At 41.7% G+C, this 24,483-nt stretch overlaps 2 pseudogenes; both read left to right on the top strand.

Moving 5' to 3' along the window:
• The first annotated feature begins 861 nt into the window (after positions 1 to 861).
• LOC147436407 (uncharacterized) lies at positions 862 to 7,327 on the top strand (annotated as a pseudogene).
• Positions 7,328 to 7,351: 24 nt separating this feature from the next.
• The window catches only part of LOC147436406 (uncharacterized), a 44,566-nt pseudogene continuing 27,434 nt past the window's right edge, over positions 7,352 to 24,483 (top strand).

Genomic DNA, 24,483 nt, shown 5'->3' with positions numbered 1-24,483 from the left:
GAGAAGAAGTACCTTGTATTAAAAGTTGCCTGCGAATCAAAATTGTGACCGACCATGAGCCCGCAAACAAAATCGACTAGCCTTGCTAAATTGATATTGTCAATTCGTAATCAAATGTCGTCCACCGTGAACTTCGAAAGTCACCATGCAGTCATGAAATTTGCCGATACTTGAAAGCCCGTCGAAAAAGACATAAAATTCAAGGAAGATAAAAACGGTGGGCTTTACTTGCCACAACACTTTGTTGATTTTGTTTGCTAATAGAAATCTTTGCCGAGAAAAAGAAGATCAAAGATGTAAACTTATCCTCAAAAGTTCTGAATTTTTTTGAAATTGCAGAGTTTTTGCAGCGTTATGTTGGTGTAGATCTCTGCCCTCACAAATTCTTTCTAAAGCCCTCGGTTTTCTATTGTATTCAACGGCTGGTAAAGGGGGGTGTGCATGTATTCACATGCACCCTAGCTTGAACATTAGGGTTAGAAATAAGTCCGAACCCCAAACGGCCACCCAATATGACATAAAGCTCAAGAAAAACTATTGATGGAGTCGTTTGTAGCTCTGTCGAGATCGAAGGGACATAAGGAGTCAAGGCTTGCATTTTGCAGATTCCATAGAGTTGAAACCTTCTTCCCTTGGCCTTGCACACGTAACGAGAGAGAGAGAGAGAGAGAGAGAGAGAGAGAGAGAAGATTTTAATGTATGTTGTTTGACCTTCCTTCCCCTTTTCACTATTTGACACCCTCAATTTTAAGAGGGGATCTGAGGCTGGGAAGGCTCTTTGAACGCAGGCCGTTGATTGGGTCCAGTGGCTCATAAAGAGAGAATATTTTGCAAGTTAATAAGGGTGACGGCGGTATTTTAATGTGCAAGTTGGAAAGGGAGAAAAGGTAGGACCAGTTTACATCGGAATGCATACGCTCATAAATCAAGGGGGCCTTGTGCAGGGACGGGCCTGCACCATGTCTCTACAAAGTTGAAGCTTTGTTCAAGGAAGGAAGCCGTTCTACGAGAGGGAAAGGTGTGTAGAATACGCATCTAAAGCTGCTTTGTGTGTTTGTGTGTGTGTGTGTGTGTGTGTGTGTGTGTGTGTGTGTGTGTGTGTGTGTGTGTGTGTGTGTGTGTGTGTGTGTGTGTGTGTGTGTGTGTGTGTCATAATCTCCCTCAACAATCAACAAACAATAATATGCAAAGGGTCGTTGAAAAAATACTTGAATCTGGCTTCATCTTTAGAGTATGCACATCCTGGTTGATAGAAGGCATTTCTGGCAGACTAGCCATGGAAGTGTACGAAGGTAGAGGAGCCCTGTGGAATACTATCCATTTTAGTTCAAAGAGCCAAGGGAGGTATCAATCCAAAATGGGACCCTCATTTACTCATCAAAGTCGATTTAAATGCTGAAATCTCTTGCCTAATGCTTGTTTTCATTGCTTTAAGCAGGGACATTTCATGAAGGATTGTCTTGATCTTAAACCTCTTCCACCACACAGGATCCTCAACCCTCCCCTGACAAGAAAGAGTTTCATACTGTCCCAAAGAAAAACAGTGCCAAAAATAACGGAAACCCCAAACCTTCCTCTTCTACGAACAAAAACAGCTTTAGCCCTCTTCTAGTGGATGTCTTTGATCCTTTCAGTTATGATCTACAAGTACCGGAGCACAATCAGCCTGATCAGGAGCCTGTTGGAGATTTGCAGAATGAGGATGTTTCTCTGGGTCAAGTCCCTCTAAAAACTTCAAGTCTTAACCCGGCTCATAACCTCTCCTCCCCCCTGACAGCCTGATAAATGATTTAGGAAGTCTGTCCTCTTCTTCATCTAACTCTGAGGATGGTGCTATTCCAAATACTCAAGATAAGGGGAAACAGATTATGGAAGATTCTATTTTTGCTTCTCAACTTCAAGCTCAAGACAACTTGGTTAAAGCCCAGCTCAGTATGGATGCAGACAAAGAGGTGGACATATACATGACCCAAGCTGAGGAAGAAAGACTACCCTTGCCTCTCTCTTCTTCAACTAAGAGGAAAAAAGAGCTTTCTAAAGACCCCACAAGAGTCTCTGTAACCTTAGCTAAGCCTTCCAAGAACAGTAAAAAGTGAAGTGTCCTAATATCAAAGCTATCTCTTTTAACTGTAAGGGACTGACAGACCCTAACAGAGCTCAAATTATAAAGAATTGGATGATTGAAGAGCATGTCAAACCAGACCTTATTTGTCTTCAGGAGATCAAATCTTCCAGACAAGTGCTAACCTCTAATCTTCAAAGACTTAGTGCAGGTCATAAATGGTAAAAAACTTCTCACTGCAATGGCAAAGGAGGTGCTGCTTTAGGAATTGTTGAAAATTATGCCAGTCTTGTCATCAAAGTTCAGTCCTCTGTTGATGGCCATTGGATTGTTGTAACTCTAGACAAACCTTTTGATTTTACTCGTCTCTCTGTATGCTTCTAACTCTTCAGGAGCAAGAACTGCTACATGGGAAGAACTGGCATGCCTCTCTAGTCCTTGTATATGTGTAGGAGATTTCAACATGGTAGAATTTGTCCAAGACAGATGGAACCAGCTTGGGCAAGCCCTGGGAGGCAGATAAAAAGTGCAGTGGGACAATGTAGTATCAAAACTGAAACTGGTGGACATTTCTAAGGAAACTGAAATGACTTGGTCCAACAAGCAAAATGGGTCATGCTACAGAGCTGCCAGACTAGGTAGAATCTATATGTGCAATGATTTGCTCAACAATTGTTGGCAGGTAAGTTCTACTAAGGAGAAATCTATAGTGATGTCTGATCATGCTCCTCTCATCTTAGATATTCAAAAGGATGATTGTAGCTTCAGAGCAGGATGGTCTCACCTGGACCAGTCCCTTCTGTCTCTTGCAATGGTCAAAGAGAAAATAAAAGACATCTTTGATACCTCTTTCTCAGGTAATACCTTTGCTTTTAAAGCTTGGGACTGTGCTATCAAAAAAACTCAAAAATCTTTATCTGAGTTTAAATCTAAGGCCAAAGAAATTAGGAGTAGCAGAAGAGTGATGATAAGGAGACAGATTGATATTTTAGAACAAGGCCTCTCTCCTAATGATCCTCCTAGCCCCCAATTAGGTGAGCTGAAAGCTAAGCTTAGAGATGAAGAGCTCTTATTTGCTAAGCCCTCAATCCTATGGACGAGATTTTTGGGCTAGTGAAATTGACAAACCTGATAAACATATGTTTACTCTTCTTAAAAAAAAGAAGGCCAAAGATTTTGTACCTTTCTTGAAAAACAAAGAAGGCCTTATTGTGAGTTCTCATGATCAGAACTTGAAGTTTGCTGAGCATTTTTTCAGGGACATCTTTTCTTCCCCTCCTAAAAGAGGAGCTATCCATACCAAAGCTAGAGCTGATATTGCCAGGATAAGGAAACAAACAGTTCATGTGCAAATAGCTCATTGGATGGATCAGCCCCTTACAGAGGGGGAGTTAAAAGATGCCATAGATTCTATGAAGGATGGTAAATCTCCTGGCCTTGATGGTATTCCTAATTAGTTCTTTAAACTGTATAAAGATTTTCTTGTCCCACATCTGATGTCCATATGGATTGAGGCTGTAAGACTAGGAGCTCTTTCCACCTCTATGAATATTGGTGTGATTAGGCTCATTCATAAAAGGGGACCTAAGGAGGACCTAGGTAATTGGAGGCCTATCTCCTGTCTCACTTCTATCTATAAAGTCTTCTCCTTGTCTTTAGCTAGAAGACTGAGTCCTCTGATGAATCAGATCATTTTGCCTGAGCAGAAAGGCTTTATAAAGGGCAGATTCATATTAGATGCCATTATTGCTTTGTGGGAGGTATTTGATTTCCTCCAGGACAGTGAGTTGGACTTCATCTTTTTCAAGATAGACTTTGACAAGGCTTATGAGAGGATGGAATGGGATTTTATCTTTCAATCTCTGCATGACATTGGCTTTGGCAGGATGTTTATTAAATACATTCAAGTTCTTTTTTGCAATGCTTTCACAGGGGTAGCTATTAATGGTGAGTTATATGCTACCTTCCATTACAAAGGTCTATAAGACAAGGCTGCCCTATAGCCCCTCTGCTATATGCTCTGATTCTCTGGGATGGCTAGTTCAGGATAATTTAGAAAAAGGTCAGATGAAAGGGATAAAAATCCCAGGAGCTACCAAAGACCTTGTTCTTCAACAATTTGCAGATGATACTAACTCTATTATGTCCAATGATACAGATACAATGGAATGCTTTTGGAAATGCTTAGACACTTTTTGTTTGGCCAGTGGTTCTATCATTAATCACAGCAAGACTGGCCATAAGGCTAACCGTGCACAGATCCCTCAAGTCATATCTGAAACTGGTTGCCATGAAATCAGAGAGGGTCAAGTCTTCAGGTTGTTAGGAATACCAATGGGTTTCAAGATCTCCTAGGCTCAGAGATGGGAGTGGGTCATGGATAAGTTCAAACTTAAAATAAGGAAATGGCAGTTTCATCAGTCCTCTATTTCTTCAAGAGCCTTTATTCTTGATCATTATCTGCTTCCCTCCTTAATATTTTTCTTGTCTTGCTGGTGTCCAGCTAAATATCAATTGAATCAGGTATTTACTCTGGACAGATCTTTTCTATGGGGAGGTGACTTGGACAATCCAAAGATCTCCAAGGTTCCACTGGATATTTGTTGTTTACCTAAAGAGAATGGAGGCCTTGGCATCCTCAACCTATCTCTTATCTCTACTAAAATGGCTGTCAAATGGATATTCAGAGCAGCAGACTCAGAAGACTACTGGGCTCTACTCCTCAAAAGGAATGTACATAAATTTAAATTGCAGAAATATAAAGCTTGGATTAATCTTCAGCTCAGAGATGTTCTTTTGTCTCCAGCAACATGCATCCCTTATGGCTCCAAACTTGTTTGCAGAATGTGGAACTCATGGAATACTGTCAAAGCCAGATGAAAACCTACCAAAGAGTTTTTAACTAATCATGTTAACTTTCTACTAGATTCTTTCTGGTTTGGCTATTTTGCAGACAAGGTCAAAGTGGGTATCAACAGAAAAGCTCATAAATGCTATAAGGCTGGAATCAGGCATTGGAAGGATTTAATGATCAATGGACAACTCAAAACTGTTGATTCTCTTTAAAATGAGTTCTCCATTTCACCTACAGATGTCAGGTGGTGTATTCAAAGAGCAAAACAGTGTATGGCCAAGCTAAGGATACCAGCAAAAGCAATGCAAGCCACTTGTGGGACTTTTTACATTGCAAAGCAGGTATATGCTCAGTTCAAACCTACAGGATCAGTGTGGATAACTCCCTCAAGCAAAAACTCAATAGAAAATGGAAGGTGGATTGGAGCCGCAAACAATGGACTTATAGATTTAAATGTTTATGGGCCTATCCATATGCCAATAAACAGAGCACCCTCATGTGGCTCATCATTCATCAGGGCATTTGGACTGCAGAAAGAGCTCTCAAAGCTGGCATGGGAAGTGGTATTTGTAGCAGATGTAATCTGTCTTCAAAAAATTGTACACACATCTGGTTTCAATGTAGCAAGAATAGAGATGTGTTACAGTTTATTCATAAAGTGCTCTCTCAGGTTACTATGAAACCTCTGGAGTGTAAGGATCTACTGTTGGGTAATTGTAAAGGGATGGATATCCCTCTATCGAACATATGGAGAGGCTATATACTATGGTTTATATGGCTCAGAAGAAATGCTTCTGTTTTTAAGAATGATTCAGCCCCTCCTATGTCCCTTCTGCATAGAGATCTTCTACACTCTGTAGTTCAGCTATGCAGGCAAGTCAAAGATGTACTTTCCCAAAATGAATCTGTCTCTCTCATTCAAAAAGGATGTAGATGACAACAATGGAGGAAAATAGTCCCTCAGTATTACAACTCATGTAGACTTAAGATGAGAAAGGCCCTCTCTTTGTAACCCTTTGTTATGGGGATACCCACCCCCTCCCTGTGGGTACTTTGTATCTTTTCTCACTATTTTAATACAATTCTACTTTCTTCAAAAAAAAAATACTTGAAAATTTTCACACATTGTTTTCCGTGTATGGTAGTTTTTGATGTAGCTACTTGCAAAAGTACAGCATGCATGTCGTTTTCTGTGAGTTAAAAGGTTTTCAAAGTTTCCTGTAGGACAGTGAGAATTGAACTTTGAAGCAAAAAAACATTGCATATTGTTTTCTTAAAGTGTCTTTTCACAGTTTCATGGACATGGAGTCAATTTTATGCAAACAAATGCATGAGAATGAGAGTTTAGAGTTGTGAAAGTAAAGACAAGTCTTACAATACTTGTGTACAAGTGCCTCCCTTTTCATTTCTTCATTGGCTTAGCTAATAGAAAGAGCTTGATAGTTTTTCATTTAGAATGTTTGGAGTAGCATTTGTTCTCGCTCTGCAACGGCGACAAATGGACAAGAACTCTTTGTTGAGATTTTACTCGAGGATGGATGCAAAGCTCGTGCATGTGTTGCTAGTGATGCTTGTTGTGATCAACGCATCCGGTATCTCAAGCGTGGTGACATGATGAACCATTTATTACTTGTTCATAATGTTGCAATCAACATTCCCATGCATAAGTCTGGCCGCCCTCCTGGAGGCCGTAGCTCCATTTCCTCAAGGCCCCAATATGAGAAACAATCATGCATCCGGTTTATGAATCTAGAGTACAAATTTGCCAAAAACGTAGCAACAAAAAAAAACCCGCAAAGTGAAAAAGGCGGAAAAGGCATGGGATGAGATGGACGATGAAGAGAGAGAGAGAGAGAGAGAGAGAGAGAGAGAGAGAGAGAGCTGGTCCGAAGGATACTTATGTCCATGACAAGGTAGCAAGGGCAATGGAGAACTATTTAAGTGATAAGGACGCTCGCATGGACCTGATCTAAAGGCGTATTGTGGAAGGTTATGACATGCATGTAAGTCTTGGATATGGTGATTCAATGGCTTCTCTTTGTATTGTAGGTGCTCACAATTTATTTTGATCTCCATATACTCTTCTTTGTGTACAAATCTTATGCTTTCAGCTGTTGTTTGTTAGAAACATCCACCTTTGAAGGAAAGAGGACATATTGGGGATCATAATGAAGATGATGCATCAGGTGGTGAGGGTGACAATGGATCTTCTCCTCCGGTTTTTCTTGAACCGAAGCCACCCTTGGAGCTTAAATGTGTTTTTTTTTTGTTCAACACGCTTTTCCCCTGGTGTATGTCGATGCATTTCATTTCCTTTCAGGAAAACCTACAAGCCTCTGATGATAGAGGGCTCTTGTTGGCGCCTACAAAGGTGGGAGGAACATGCGAATTTTTGGATCAAAGCCCTATAGGGTTGGTTTGCTATGGTGTCTGGCATGAGAAAATCACTCCACTCCTCAAAGTGGGAACTCTCCCCAAAGGTAATACAATAAATTCTTTGTTTGCATCCACAATTTCACTTACATATATGGGCTAGTGCTCGTGATATGCTTCCATTTTTGGCTTTTTGTGCGTTTGCTTCTAGGTAAAAAATCTCCAAACATTGTTAGTGACTCACCCTTGCCAATTAGTAGTTTGCCACTGACTATATTGATTGCCAACCGATCTATTAAAAACAAGTTTGGATCATCTTCGGGTGGAACAAAAAAGGTTTTGAAAGCAAGGTTTGAGGCTTGGGATTTCCTTTTCTCTTTGCATGAGGGTCTAGGCTTTTGGGTGTATACATTTCTACATAATAGCGCAAAGAGATTTATGTAGATTTGAAGGTGGGGGGATGTACAACTAAATTCTCAGTGATTCAACTTGGTTGTGGACATCGACATGGAGCTTGTGGACTCAATTGCAACACACAAAGCTTCCACTAGAACTATGAATTTGTTTTACATGTTAGTTGTCTTCGATTGCACGTTTGTGACATTGAACTTGATTGCTATGATCATAGGTCTCATGGAGAACTTGTTGCATAAAACTGTACGTGGTTAGAGAATACTTTAGACAATGATACTTTGGAGAGATTTTGGTTCATTGTGTCATAAAAACTAATATCTAATTCTCCTAAATGATTTTTTCATGTTAAACTGATCATTCAATATGGGGAAGTGAAAGGGGAGAAAAAGCTAGAATATTGGTTACACTGGCAAACCCGCCACAATAGGGATCCAAAGGGGGGGCCATCTGCAAAAGAGCAATGTGCAACAATGGGCTTAAAATACCCTAAGGTTCAACCCATTAAGACTTCCAAAATGCTAAGGTTCCAAAATTCAAAGGTTGTGTCCAAAGGTCAAACATTAGGGAAATTAGATGCTTTGTCTGTCTCCCAAAAGTCTTCATGCATCCCTACATGTGAGGGAGCGAGCCCTAGTTGTAGGAGATGAGAGAGAAACTTACACACACACACACACACACACACACACAAGCTCCCTTTACACAAAGGGAATGAGGGACACATGTCAGCTCCCTAGCCCAGATGCCCACAAGGTGTACTCAAATCTTATTGGATGACCTTGGAGGTGGACCAATGAGAATTAGGCTAGAGTAAATCTAGTTTAATCAATTTAAAAACACTTAATAAAAGAACCAATAAGAACTAAGCTATCTAGAAGACTATTGGACAGTCTCCCAAGGGGTCCAATGAGCATTCAGCAGCCCAATGTCTTACATGAGTCCTATTGGCAAGGAGGCAAAGGGGTCCAATGAGAGTTTAGTTGCATTTATCAATTACCTAAAGCTCTCACAAAAGGGGAAAGGGGGACACATGTCAAAAGGATATCACTTATGCTGCTTAATTTCCATTGGCTAGGCCTAGGGAGGTCCAATAGGGCTGTAGCATGAGCAATTAGCAAGGGGGGTCAAGCAAGAGAAGAGGGGGCTAGTTTTCTCAAGGCATTATTCACTTGCACACTCACACAATCAATGTGTGAAGCAAGAAGACTCTCTCTCTCCTTCTCAAGCCATAATGGAAAGCTTACCGCCTACTCCAAGCTTGTGAGAAGGGAGGCCTACACCAACAACTCTTGGCTTTGTGATGCAAATCCAACCAAGAGCCAAGCTTCAATGCATGCTCATCTCCTCTACCATGCTAATTACTAAGCTAAGCTATGCTAATATGAGTGATTATGTGAGGAGATGTATATCTTTCTCGTAAGAATACTCCTTTTTCTTCTCAATCTACTCTCATACCCCGCTAGCTCTCACCATAATCTTCGAAGGTGTGTGAGGTCTTGGGTCTGTGACCGTGAGGGAATTGATGTCGTGTTTAATAAGTGTTGTGCTTAGTGCTTGAAGTTTCCACCTTCATAGCACTAGCTAGTATTGAAGGAACACAAAGAATTGTATTGTAAAATGTCTCTCTTGATGGGAGAAACCATAATACAAAGCCTTTTGGAGGGGGGACCGGCTCCATGCAAATCCGTTCCTCAACTGTTGTCAACTGCTTAATTTCTCTCTCTTTTGAAGTATTTTTCATGCTATCTAACTAGGTGTTATGCTTTTTATTGCTCTCTCCACCCAAGCAGTCTTGTTATTATCATTAGGAATCTACTCTAATGAAATGCCCACTATGTTCATACTCATTTCCGCTACACACAAGTTATTAGGCCATTCAATGTTACATTGGTATCAGAGCACAAGGTTTCTCTTTTCTTGCTCAAGAAGGGAGGTCCTCAAGCTAGCTACAAATTGTTGGTATTATTAATTGCCTGTGAGTAAGTAGAATAGGGATTTTTCAGCCTTGCAGTGCGCCTGCCTTTGTGCACTTAATGGGGCATCACCATCGAGAGCTATGGTCTTAATAGTGGAGTCCTACGGGGCTTGCCTACGGCTTAACCACTATTGAGCTATTAGAAGCTTGACAGGAGCCGGTGCTATTTTGGTATTGAATGACCCTCTCTTCTATTCCTTGCAATTAATGGTATTCGAGCCACGGGTACAGTAGCTTGAGTGCTTTTTCTAAAGGGGTAAAGAGGAGTAGCAACTAGGGCTTGAAGTGCCAAAGTTGCTACTAAAAAGTTTACACCTAAAAGTTGTTAGAATGGCTGACAGTAGTAAAGAGAGTGAAATTAATGTTGATAACTTTGATTTTGCTAATGATCAAGCTACTAATGATGCCCCGATGCTTGTTAACTATCTTGGTTCTAGGCTTCAACAAGCCATGGGCAATCCATCCCTCCAAAGTGTAGTGCAACGGTAGCTTCGTGCTCATAGGATTCTCCAAGCTCCCCACCATGACGAGAGAGCACCTAAGAAGCCTCCTTGCGAGACTTCCAAAAGAGGCCTCTCTCTGATTCGGGAAGAAGAAGAGGATCCATATGAAGGGCTCAGAAATTTTCTCCTTGATGATGCCTCTCCTTCTCAAAGGAGAATTCAAGAGCCTCCACCAAAGGAACGAGAAAGAAGTGAGTCTCTTGCCACCTCGGTGAAGATGGCTCCACAAAGACGGCGGGCTAAACACTCTCCATCACCTCCAACACGGAGAAGACCATCGCATAGTTCTCCACACCATACTTCAAAGAGGGATGACAAAAAGCAAGAGAAGAAAAAGGCAAGAAAGAGGACATCCTCTTCTCCATCTTCTTCATCCTCTTCCTCTTATGAAAGTGATGGTGAAGAAAGCAAAGATCAAGGCGAGAAAGAGGTCACCCTCTTCCCCATCTTCCTCAAATTCTTCATCTCCTGAAGAAAGTGATGGTGCCACTTTTGAACCATCAAAAAGAAGAGTCCATAGGAAATCCTATGCCGCATGAAAGAGGTCATCCAAGCTCAAGTAGTTCAAAGAGGGAGGGAAGAGCATCTCTTTCCTTACCTATGATGGCACATTTGGTGCTATGGACAAAGTCTTGGCCTTTATCCAACAATTCAATGCGGCGTTTGGAGATGAGGGCTTCACCGAGTCCTGTAAGCTACACCATGTAGCTATACACTTTCAAAAGTCCGTCAGGAAATGGTGGTCTAGCCTACGGGCCAACGGTGAAGCTCCACAAACATGGAAAGCTTCAAGAGCTTCCATTATGAAGCAGGTTTTGGCCACAGATGCCAAAGACAAGTACTCACAGAATGGCGAAACTTGAAGCTCTCTCCCTAGAATCCATTCACAAATATGTAGACAAGTTTTGGGACTTAGAACTCAAAGCCAATGTCTTCAAGAAGTTGGATTTTGGAGAGCAAAAGCAACAATTTTGTGCGGGCTTAACTGAAGAAATGGCGGAGTATGTCAACTCCCAAAGGCCACACACCATATCGGCGATTATACACCATACTATGGTGGCTTCTCAAATTAATTTCCAAACGGGGGCTAAAAGAAATTCTAAGCCCACGGAAAACAAGGGTTCCAATGAGCCTAAGGGGAAGGACAATGTCCAAATGTCTCCTAAGGGCAACTTCAACAAAGCTAAAGATAAGAGAGTTTACAAAGGAAAAAATAAACTCCCTCCTGAAGAGCTTCAACGTTATCGCAAGGTGTTAGCAACGTCTAACACAGGCTACACCAATTATGCACCAAGTTGTGGATGTGCTATAGTGCACAATATTTCCTTTTCATTGTATAGGGCCTTGGGCTCATGTAGGAGTTCCAAAGTTGTATGAGTCTAGGCTAGAGAGCTCAACTTTATCCCATAGCTGAAAGGTTTGAGGCCCAAAGCTATAAAAGAGCCCTATGCTTAATGAGAAGTCATTCTTGGGTGAGTTCTCCTCTTTGTAGAGTGGACGGTCATGAGACTCATGGGCTTTCCATGCCCATGTAGTTCTTGATTTCTAATAATCAATTACACTTTCTTTCTTATTAGTCTTCTTTGTTTGATTATGTGGAGTGAGATTGTATTAGTGTGATGGTAGATCTCGTAATCCCTTTTTGAGTTAATATATTCTATCCACACCATTGGCCATGGTGTGTGAGGGCTATGCCTTCCTTCTCTTCATCTCTTTCTACAAGGTGTGCGATTAGTGTGTGTGCATACGTAGTCGCATTGAGGAGTTGTGCCGGAATGGACACACTAATGCGGAGTAGGTATGTTAATTGCATGCTTGTGTAGTTGTGTGATTAAGATTTGTGAATAGAGTGATTGATGTGAGAGGTTAATTTCAACCACATGATTGTGTGCAAGTGATTAGTAAGTAGGAATATGTTGTTGATTAGAGGAAGCCCTTTCCATGGCTTCTCTCTATGATGAGTAGAAGGATCCCTTGAATCCTCTATGTCTGTACATCTAGGCTCATGATTCCATGCCCTAGTCGGGTTGCCAATCCACGATTTGACAATTTTGTGGGTTGCGATTGGGTCGTGCTACAACGCCTCCCAACATTTGGTGCCGTTGTCGGGGATCGATAACCTAGGCTAGTGAGTTTAAGATGTGTAGAACAGAGTAATTTCACTACTAATTTTGTTGGTTTTTAAGTGTGTGACTCAAATTTTGGTTTGATTTGATGATGTTTGTGTAAGAAATTGATACTAATGTTGAGTTATGAATACCCCAAACCCCCAATTCCACTCCCAATTTCACTAATTTCATGCTAACCCTTACTAATTTCGCTTCTTTCCATGCTAATTTTACTAATTTCATGCTAATTTTTACTAACCTTGCTAACCTAACCACTAACATGTGAAGTGTAAAGTATGTGAAATCCCCTTGCAAGAGGTGGAATCATCACTCTCAAGTTAATTGTGCTAATTCATGCCTAATTTGATGATTTGAGTTGTGATTTTTTGACCTACAAATGGTCAATTTTGGAGCCGATTTGATGGTGCACACACTTGTGTGTGCAATGATACGACTTTGCGTGGAGCAAAGGAATATCTTGGAGTGTAATTACGATGTAAGTGCACTCACTTGTTATGTCAATTCTTGATTGATTAATGAGGTTCAATGTTGCTAATTATTTTCTAAAATTAGGTGTGTAACACAAATTGACCTACACTTTGCACCTAATTTGATACACATGGAATGAGATTGATAGTCAAATTGTGACTAATGAACTTTGTGTGTATCCAAATAATGTTTAGTTCTCATCAAGAATTCATGTGTGTGCATAAAATCGTTGTGTGTGCATACACCAAAGAGGGAAAAAACTGTCAAAAATTTCAAGCGTGTGTGCACCTAATCTCAAATGTGTGCATACATAAAAATTGATGATACATGAGTATGAAATCATGTAAATGATGTGTATGTTAGGCTAATTCAATCATTGGATAAGCCTAATTGCCAAAAAATTGGGCCAAAATTAAGTGTGTGTACCTATCCAAGACCACCTGATTTTCTATGATTGATGGTCAATTAGGGTACCTAAATGATTTTTGATTGTGAAATGATCATAAAAAGTGTGTGCAATCATTAGGTTTAATCCTAAATGCATTGCCAATTGAGAAAAATTTGATCCTTTGTGCTTAATTTTTGAGTGTGTGCATCGCTTGATTGGGTAAAAATAGTGCTAAATTTTTAGAAATTAAGCATGCATGCATTCACTTATGCTTGATTGAGTTTGCAATTTAAGGATTCCAATGTGGAATTGATGTAATTTTTGCATAGATTTTTTGCCTAAATTTAGGTGTGTGTGCCTACTCAATAGCATGTGCAATCCGGTCTTTGAATGAATAATTGGTATTTTTTTACCAATTATGATGATTAATTTGGCCAAATAGTTAATGTATGCATCACAAATTGGCTTTGAGGATTGAGATTCATCACTTAATTAATGCTCAATTGCGGATATTTTCACTCATGAGTAGCCATACAAGCCAAATGACAAATTCACTTGAATTTGGATGATGAGGGCCATTGGGAATTGACCAATGTTTTGTGCCAACTGGGTTTGCCTAATTATGGATATCTGTGCGCTCCTTGCCACACTGTCGAAGCAAGGGACTTGCCGATACACCGTGTACGAGCCGCAGACGGCTCCAAGCACACAACTAGTTAAACTAGTAAGCTCAAAGAGGGCAATGGTGTGTCACTCACCGCCTTATGCTCCTGCCGTAGAGGATTCCTCGCCGCGAAGAAGAGGGAGACGCCGCTACGCCGCGCTCAACCGCCTCGCCGCCATCGTACCGCCGCAACGCTCGATCGCACACACACTCTCACTCTCTCTCTCTCTCTCTCTCTCTCTCTCTCTCTCTCTCTCTCTCTCTCTCTCTCTCTCTCTCTCTCTCTCTCTCTCTCTCTCACGCACACGCACAAGGAGATGGTGAAGGAGAAGGTGGAGATGGAGCAAGAGCAGCTTCTATTGCACAATGAGAGAATGAGTAAAAATTAGGTTTAGTTGGCTTTTATATGAGCTCACCCCATTCACACTTGGGCGCCCATGCTTAGCCAACTAACCCTAGCATGTTCGTGTTAGAGTGCGCCTCTCATCGGCAATCACTCTACCTTTCCCTATTGGACCGACAAGCCCGGTGCCTGACTCTACTTAAATAAATAATACAGTTACAGTGTCCGTCGTAGGCGATAGGGTGTCCGTGAGCCACGAGGGTTAACATTGCCCCCCTTCTTGATGTAGATTCCGTCCTCGGAAGCTATTGAGTTGAAGCTTGGTATCATGTTTTAGAGCATCTAGATTTGAATCTGCAAGGCAAAGTCACTGTTTTAGCAAGCGGAATTATATTGCCATAAATCATGAGGGGAATGTAAAGTACATGTGGAAACGAGTAAATGCAAGATTTATGAAATGTTAGACTGCCATTAAGGACAAATAAATTGCACTTTGAGTAAATTAATTAATCAAGAGTTTTGAGCTTATGGGTGAGTCTATCAATTAGTTAGCTATGACTAAGGTTAAAACAACTACTCTAGTACTAGCTAAGCTAAGAAGATTATCTAAATGCAAGATTCCCTAATTATGCTTTTCAGCTTTGATTAGCCAACTCGCTCTCACAACTGCAAACAAAATCTTGAAATGTTAACTGTAAGCTCAATGGAAGTCTTTTAATTTCTTTTTTATTTTAATTTTTTTTATACTTTTTTACTTTGGGTCACAATCATGTGACGTGTGTGCTTATTTTGTATGTCCGGGGTTTTTTGCTTCTCAAGGAAAAGCGCCTACACTGGGAACCTCTAGGGCTCTAGTACCATAGACAATACATGTGAGTGAAGTACCAATTCAAGCCAGGATTTCTCTTCCAGCGTAAGATTTTTCATTTGTGGCACTTATGTTTTTTTTTTTTTTTTTTTCCTTCCATTTCCTTGGTATTCGCACTAGTGTTTTTTGTTGTTTGAGTGAGCAAGCCTTTCTCTGCCTAAAACATTCCTAAGGTCTCAAATACTCGGATAATTTTATTAGCTAGGCCTAGTGGTCAAGTAAATGAGTTAACCTAAAGTCACGGTCTCCTAATCTCCAGGCTCATCCATAAGATTAAACTGGAGTTCAATCAACTTAAGCAAAGACAAATTTATACATCTATAATGGCAGATAACAATCATAACTATTGCACTCAAACAAAGAATGAAAAATCATTATTAGCAATTACACATATCCACCATCATGAATCATGGAAAGTAGTACACCTGGAGGTATGGAGTGGCTCATTTCGTTGAAGCAGATGTCCTCAGCCATGTGGATGGAGATCCATATAAGTCCTACCTAACACATCCAAAAACAGGCACTATACCTCTAGGAGGCATGTCAGTGTGAAAAATTAAAACTCCTAAAAAAACAAACTCAAAACACAATCTAGACCCCTAACCTACCTATCTGTCACCCCTTTTGGAATCAAGGAAAGAGGATATTATATAAACCGGGTGGCCACCCTAAGGCTAGGCCTCTATCCTCATCATCTAGATAAATAAAATCGTTGTCCGTGAGGCCATAGTCTTCCTCGGTCTCTATTAGTTCCTCTTCATCATCCTCTTGTGCAAGCATGCTAATCAAGAACCTCGCAATGCGTGGATACTCATCTTGTGCAAAAGAATAAGCATGTGCCATTGGAGACACATTCGCTACTGGGTAGGGATCACTAGTTAGCCATAGACGTATCAGCCATTCTAACTCCTCAAAATTTCTCTCACATGCAAGGCTCTCTATCAAATCCCATTCGCAAGAAAGTATAGGGTAGCATACGTAGAACACTTGTTGAAAAGACAAAGGGTACCTTTCATCAAAAATAGAAGTGCATGCCTCTGGTGAAGTAGCCATTTCTGACAAGACAGATAGATTTGGTTAGGCCTTTAATACATAAGAGTTGTTTTTGTGTGTTGCTTGAATTGACACGGTGAATTTGGACTTATATGTAAGATCTGATAGGGTGCTCTCTCGTTGCTAGTCGCTCTTGCTCTTTACTATTTTTGTTTTTTGTGAGTATAAGGCTATATATATACATTCCCTAAGATTGGAATTGAGAGGTCAGGGAGGAAGGTTGAGAGGGGAGCGAGTGAATGATTGATGTTAGCAAACACTCCCCCCTTCCTTGGGTAGATCATACCTTTTGGAATGAGGTCGTCACCTTTTGAAACCAATTGTTCCAAGTTGTTATGGTTGAAGGTTTTAACCAATAGTTTTCGACCGCCCTATGCGTTTCATCTAGTTGCAAGGGTGGTAAGGTACTCTCCCATGATTTTATTTGCAACATTGTTGTAGGTGGTGAACCTACCCCGGGAGGTGCAAACTCTTTCGTGCTTGTATGGATATGTACAGTGGTATGTGGAGGTTGTGTCGAAGCTTCTATTCGCGTATAGGAACTACATGAAGAGCAAGAAGCTTCATTTGATTTCCCTGTTCCTGAGCTAGGTGGAACAAATCGTTCTTTCTTTGGTACCCACACTAGCTCTAGATCGGGTGTGTAACATTCCATGATTTTTTCCTTTCCGCAATTTTCAATTTGTTTTGGAGCCACAGGATTGGGTTTACATGGGCCAGGTGACAGGTAAGAGTACACTTTACGTTTGGGCACCCAGATTTGATCATTTCCTTCATAGTATCCTTGGGCTTCCAATAGTCGTTTAGGAATCCAACGCAACGTTTCTTTACATTTCTTGGAGTGAATGGGACGGTTCTTACTAGGTTTCCGTTTTTCTGCATCAACCATGCTCACTACAGAGGCTTTAGGGACCCACTTGTATGTTTTCTGTGTTATATTAGGATGGTTCTTGTGTGTCTCAAGCTTTCTATCAACTACATCAGTTGAAGCTCTAGAGAGTTGTGCTATGGGGACGTATGGTTCAACCTCCTGGACATGCAATGTCTTGGGTTTTATTTCCTTAGGCAATATCTCAGGGACTATGGCTTGAGTGGTAGGGCTAAGAGTTGGTTTTTGCGTTGTAACACCCCCAGTCCCCCAATCAATAGTGCATTTGGTGGCTATCATCCACGTGCGGCCTAGGTTTATATTACCCTCCATAGTTCCAGTAGGCATGACCAAAAAGTCTTGAGCTACAATTCCATTGTCATAACTGACAAAAGTGTGCCAGATTCCAAAAACCGTAGTTCTTTTCTTGTTGACACCCTTGACTTGGATAATACTCTCAGATAGAGGTGGCTTCCCTAACTGACACCACACCCCATAGGATAGCAGATTATATTTAGCACCCGTGTCCAATAAGGCGTTATATAGCACTTTTCCATAGGCACTATTTAACTCAATAGGGTATCGTAGAGGTGTGTCAGAGTCCAACCCCTCCTCTTCGATTTCCACGTGGAATGCATTTGTGACTCCAAGGTTAGCCTCTCGTTTTTGTCTTATACGTTGTTGTCGCTCCTTAGCCTCAGCTTGAGCTTGTATCTTGTTTAACTCGGTTTGTGCTTTGGCGGCCTTCTTTTGATGAATGGCCCGTAGTTCTTCTTGGCTTAAAGGATCATAATATCTTTTGAATTTACTCCCATTGAGGAATCCAATGGTTTCAACTCCATCAAGAGTTTCCACACGAAGGGTACCTTGTGGGGTAATTTCACATACTCTATATGGTCCTTTACCAGCATATTTCAACTTTTTCTTCTCTTTACGTACTCCATACATAAGGACTTTATCACCAACTTTGATGTCCTTGTCCTTCACATGGCGATCAAACCACTTCTTTCTCCTATCATTTTCCACAAGAGCATTTTGCACAGCCAACTGTCTCTCTTCGTCTAGTTTTTCTAAGATGTACAAACGCTCGGTTAAGGGGTTACCATTCCATCCTTCTTGCGAAGCTACCCTAAGACTAGGAATGACAAACTCCCAAGGCATAACCGCTTCTTGGCCGTATACCATTTTGAATGGCGTACAATTAATAGCCACTTTATAAGGAGTACGATAAGCCCATAGAGCAGATGTCAACTTCAAATCCCAATCAGTGCGATTAGCTTCTACCGTCTTGGTTAAAATAGAGATTAGAGTCTTGTTGGTGCTCTCGGCTTGTCCATTAGCTTGCGGGTAATAAGGTGTAGACTTATGGTGGGATATCATAAAGGTCGTGGTAAGCTCTCTTATTACCTCATTTATAAAATGGGTACCATTATCACTAACAATTTCAAAAGGGCAACCAAATCTTGCGATAATGTTCTCAAAAAGAAACTTAGCTGTTGTCCTCGCGTCAGCTTTTTGTGAAGCCTTAGCTTCAGCCCACTTTGTTACATAGTCCGTAGCAACTAGAATATATCGAGATTGAGTGTTGCGAGCTGCGGGACTAATTGGACCTACAAAGTCTAAGCCCCATTTTTCAAATGGTTGGGTTACTTTAATAGGATGTAAGGGCATTCTGTCTTTGCACTGTGTGGTTTTGTAACGTTGGCACTCATCACACCCTTTTGTAAAAAGTGATGCATCGTTAAATAAAGTTGGCCACCAATAGCCTGATTGCAGCACCTTTCTAGCAGTCAGGTCTCCTGAAAAATGTCCTCCTGCTATGCCCATATGTGCTTCTTGCAAGATATACAAATATTCATCCTCGCGGGCACAACGCCTAAGAATATCATCCTTGCCTAATCTATACAGAGTTCCGGCAATCAAACAATAGGGTTCACATTCTTTTACTAGCCTTCGAGCGATATCCTTACGAAGTTCCTTGGGTGGAAAACCATTAACTAAAAAGTTAACAATGTTCTCACTCCATTCAGGAATAGTCTCAACCATGAATAGGGAAGTATCGGGTAATTCATCATCAACTCCTGTAGGGGCTTCACCATTGGGTATGCGAGACAAATGATCAGCCATGACGTGCCTTTTACCGGGTCTCACTACAATCGTGAAATCAAACTCCAGAAGAATTAACAACCATCGTGTGATTCTTCCTGTGGAGCATGGCTTGTTTACCAGATACAGCAACGCTTGATGGTCCACATAAAATACAAACTTGTTTGCCAGAAGGTAGTAGCGAAATTTCTTTACTGCATAAACCATTGCCAAACCTTCCCGCTTTGTAGTGGTGTAGTTCCTTTCAGCATCGTTCAATTGACGGCTTGCAAAGCTAATGGGATAGTCCAATTTATGTTCTCCTGGTTGAGTGAGAACACACCCAATAGCAAAGTTTGACGCATCAATATGCACATGGAAAATGACATCCCAGTTAGGTGTCCTTAAAATCGGAGCACTTGCTAGTGTTTTCTTCAATTGTTCATAGGCCTGGTCACACTCTTCAGTCCATTTAAATTCAATGAGAAGCTTGTACAAAGGACGTGCTATCTCAGCGAAAAATAAAATAAACCGTCGATAATAACCCACGTGTCCCATGAACCTTTGAACTCCCTTGTAATTGGTTGGTGGTGGTAACTCTAGAATCACTTTAATTTTGCTCTCATCAGTTGAGATACCATTCTTGGATACTATATGCCCTAAAATAACTCCATGCCTGACCCAAAATTGGCATTTGAACGGGTTCAATGAGATACGATATAACCTACACTTTTCAAACACCTTCCGCAAACATGATAGATGTTCCTTCCAAGAAGAGTAAACACAAAGGTCGTCTAAGAAAGCTTCACAAAACTCTCTCAAATATTCTTTAAAAGCAGTGTTTATTAATCGTTGGAATGTAGCAGGGGCATTTGTTAAGCCAAAAGCCATCACACGAAATGCAAACACGCCAAATTCTGTGATGAAGGCACTTTTAGCTTGGTCCTCTAGCGCTATCGTGATTTGGTTGTAGCCTGAGTATCCATCTAGAAAGCTATAAGCTTCCTTGCCTGCAACTCTTTCGAGTACATGTTCGGAATATGGTAGGGGGTAATGGTCTCTTCTAGTAGCTGCATTAACTTTTTTGAGGTCCACGCACACCCTGAGTTTCCCATTCTTTTTTGGCACGATAACTATCGGAGACACCCATTCAGAGTGTTCAATAGGATATATGAACCCACATTTGATAAGCTTTTCTAGTTCTTCTTGAATGATCTTTGCGTACTTAGGATTCATCGGGTAGGGTCTTTGTTGTACGGGCTTCGCAGTGCTAACCATAGGGATTGTATGTTGGACCACAGAAGGTGGAACACCTTTCATATCATGGTATGTCCAAGCGAATACGTCCTTGAATTCCTTGAGAAGCTCTTTGAGGACCGCCTCTTCAACTTCTGTGAGGTCTTGGGCAATAAAAACAGGTTTTGATTCTTCACCGGGGTCAGCTAATTCTATTTCTTTAACTATTGCCGGACCACATAGATTCCATTATTCCCATCTATAGGTATTCTTTGGGCTTTTGTGTACACAACCTTTGCTTCCCCTGTGGTGTAAGATTTGAAATGTTCTGGTGCAGGATGCAAGTCTGTGGATTCTGGTTGTGCTTTGGTTTGTGCTTCCATTTCTGCTTTCTTGTGTTGTCCAGCTAACTCTTGGTTTTGACGCCTCCTTGCAGTGCGGCTCAACCTTGGCTTGTCTATGATCTCTAATTGGGCTATGTCATGGGGTCGTGGTCTACACCACATAACATTTTGGAGATATTCACCCCAATTGTCTACCAATTTTCGATGAGCATCACATGCCCCTATATAACTGAGCCATTCTGCTGAGGATCTCTTCTTTTTTATCCTAGCACGTACAGTGGCTCGATATCGACGCCTCTTAAGGTTTTTCTTTTTCTTATTTGAGACCTGCTTTTGATTTGCATTTAGATCTGGCTCACTAAAGGAGTCCTCGTTGGTGTCCTCTTCACTCTCAGGGGAGCTATCATCGGTTGATGTGCTCGGTCCTTCCGAATGTTTTGACTCTGAACATGCTCCACTCTCTAATTCATGAGATTCAGAATCCGTTTCACTCTGGGAGTCAGTGTCCAAGTCGTGTTGGTCAAAGTCTTCTATTGAGCTATCGGTGTCACTGTCAGATTGGTCCACAATTGCCTTGCCCTTAGAAGATGCATGTATGGCACTTATCATGTTCAGAGGTGCAATTTGTGGTACCTCTTCCCCCTCTGGTGTGACCCAAGTGGTTCCTCTATTTCCCCAGGTATCTATGGTTGCAGCTAGGTGTACCCAGTCTACGTTGTCTGATTCCGTCATACCCGGTAACACATCCATGTAAGGAGAATCTTGGCCAATGTCTATATCCTTCTTACAAGTGTAACAATATTGTAGTGGGGCCGAGTGAACTGTGGTGTCAGAGCGATGATAAATAATGGTTTTACTCCCTAAGGGGTGTACCTTACCAGTCACCAAATCCACTCTAAGGACAGAGTCTTGGAATTGCAAATAGACATGATTTTTAGACCAATCATGAACCATTTGTGCTTCCCTCATGAATGGTCGTCCTAAAATCATTTCATATGACATAAGGTGTTTAGAGAAATCCATTACAATGAACGTATGTCGTACCTTGTGTCCTAGAACTTTGATCTTAAGATCCTTAAGCATCCCCATAGGTTTGGCTATGGTACCATTTGCCATCTTTACCACAATGTTAGTAACACTGAGGCGGGGTTTTCCCATGGATTCCCAACAATCTTTTGTAACGATGCTAACTCCCGCACCACCATCAAGAATTCCCTTTATAGTTAATCCCTTGGTAGTGATGGGTAGGGTCGCATTAGACTCGTCGCCTTCAAAATACTGCCCTAATTCGTTAATGGGTACCTCGATCACGGACTCGTGTCCATCTAAGTCAAGTGATTGCACATGATTTTCCTCATCAATCATAATCGAGTCGGGCCTATTTGGTTGCGCAAACTGCGGTAATCCCGTTCGTAGGTCTCCGTTAAGGAATGCTCGAAGTGCAAGGAATAACTCAGGATCTCCATACAGCTTTGCTATGATCGTGGTTCGGACCTCAGAAGACATGAAGTCCACTAGTTTGGCAACATTCATTGGCGTTTTGCAAGGTGTAGGTCCTTGACTAGGAACTGGTAAGGATGGAATCTCATATTCCTCGATGAGATCAGGTATTCCTTCGTTAAACATCCTTTCCAACAAGAAAGGTGTATGCTCACTTTCTGATGTCCCGTCCTCACTCCCTTCTTGGATGATACTAGATATGGCTAACGGTCTATGGTTCATGTGGGGTGGATGAACTTGCGTGGGAAACACTGTGTCATGAATTTTGACATGCATGGGTTCTGGTTCTAGTTCCCTTTGAGTCTCCTCCACTAAACCTCTTAGATGTCTCACTTGCTCAATCTCGTCTACTGGGTTTGGGTACGTCCCAATCTTCTTTTTACGATTCTTCCCTTTTTGCCCCTGCGGTTTATCTTGGGGGTCTTGGATTGGATTTGGAAACACTTGTGGTGTTTTCAGAGGCTCTTTATGGTTTTCTCTTATTTGGTTTTCATTTGGTTCCATGTTACGGTTTTCTTTGTCGGTCTTTCCCTTTGTGGTATTGGTTCTAGTCTCCATTATCTCGATTGAATCTGAATCATCCTCGAGGTCATTCATATACACGGGGTCATCTCCTGTTCCTATGTTTGTTTTGGAACTTGGCTTTGAATTTCCCGTATTCTGCGACCTCTTCCTTCGTGTCTTCTTTTTCTTTGCTCGGATAACTGACGCGGTATCTCTCTCTTCGAGGATATGGCCTGGCCCTTGAAGCATGGACCGTGTAATCGCATAAGCGGGTGCGACGGGTGGTATTGGCGATGTCACACTAGCAATTTCGACCAAATTTAGGGGTGTGATTTTAGGCGCATTTGGGTTATAGGGGCATTGGGCAATCAAGTGATCTATGCCACAACGATTACATGTGAGTATTGGCATTGCAGACGTGCTCCCTTGATTCATTTGCATCTGCGCAGCATTCTTTTGCAGCCTAATAGGGCACTCCGCTGCCCGATGTGGTCCACCACACTCGTAGCATTGAAGAGGTGGCCTCCTAGCCTGGGTGTTGATATTTTGACCTCTGGATGCGAGAGCAGCAGCTTGATAAACCGGCTTGACTTGCCCCCAACAATCTTCCATGTAGTATATAGGACACTCTTCCAATGTATCAAGTCCGTAGGCAATACTAGTGTCTATTTCCTCCTCACAACCATCTGCATAAGCATTAGATGGCTCGCAACCCACTTGGTTCATAGGGACGACCCTTGGATGCGGGGGTTGCGGTCCTAGCACAGGAGGTGGTAACGGTGTAGCTTGTACAACATTTTGAGATCTAGGGACCATGTGTTGCGGTAGTTGCTCAACAGGTGGAGCAGGCATCAATACAGGAGCTCGAGGTGCATCTGTCCAAGCTACAGGTGGTCTATTTGCCATCATACGTTTGATCATTAAATAATCCTTATCTTGGTGACCATACCTACCACATGCGTTGCAAGTTCCATTAAATTTTACTCTAAACGTAGGGCACTCACTAGTGCTATGTGGACCTAAGCAAATGGAACACCATTGTTGCTCCCTTCTTGGATACATGTGACTATTTTGAGGGGGTCGATTATCCTTAAGAGACTCTTGGATTGCCTTGGTGAGGTCTGTCAAGAATGTCTCAAATACCTTTGGCTCATTGGCAATGGGCTTTGCAGTCATGGGTTCATACTCAATGGCTTGTAAGCTAGTGGATCTCGTGTCGGTAGACACCCTCATGCCTGCTATCATCAAGTTGTCCTCCAATTGGATTGCATTGGCAGTGACATCTTCCCAGGTTGTGATACCTCTAATCACTAGTCCATTATAGATTCCTTCATTCCTCAACCCTCGAATGAATCGATCAAGCAGTTGGTTATTGTTGAAGCGCTCATTTACAGGGCAACGAGAGTTTAAGTGCTTTAGACTACTAATGAAGTCCCTTACTGACTCTCCTTCCTTACGTTCGGCCTTCTGTAGCTGAGATGCTACACCCCAAAGCACACCTTCTCATATGTACTCCTTTAGAAACAACCTTCGAAGGGTAGGATAGATTGTTTTCTCGTCCACCCTTAGGGTTCTATACCAATCTCCAGCCTTCCCACTTAATGTCAAGCTTAAGGCATTGCACTTATGTAGTTCGTTGCGTTCCCCTAAGGAATCACATACTTGTTCAAACACTTCAATGTGTTTTCTAGCATCTTCGTCCCCATTGAATTTTTGCGTGAGTTTGGCAATTTGTACTGCCTTACTTCTAGGCTCTCTATCAGATGCATGACGCATATTTTCCGCTATAGATCGACCTATGGTTTGAGCAAACGCTGCCAAGTCACCTATGTGAGGAGGCAAGGCCGGTGGAGGT

This window comes from Adiantum capillus-veneris, chromosome 18, assembly GCF_014529385.1.
Source record: "Adiantum capillus-veneris isolate H3 chromosome 18, ASM1452938v2, whole genome shotgun sequence".
Taxonomy (NCBI): domain Eukaryota; kingdom Viridiplantae; phylum Streptophyta; class Polypodiopsida; order Polypodiales; family Pteridaceae; genus Adiantum; species Adiantum capillus-veneris.
The sequence above is the reverse complement of the archived record's forward strand: the minus strand, read 5'-3'. Positions and strand labels throughout refer to the sequence as shown.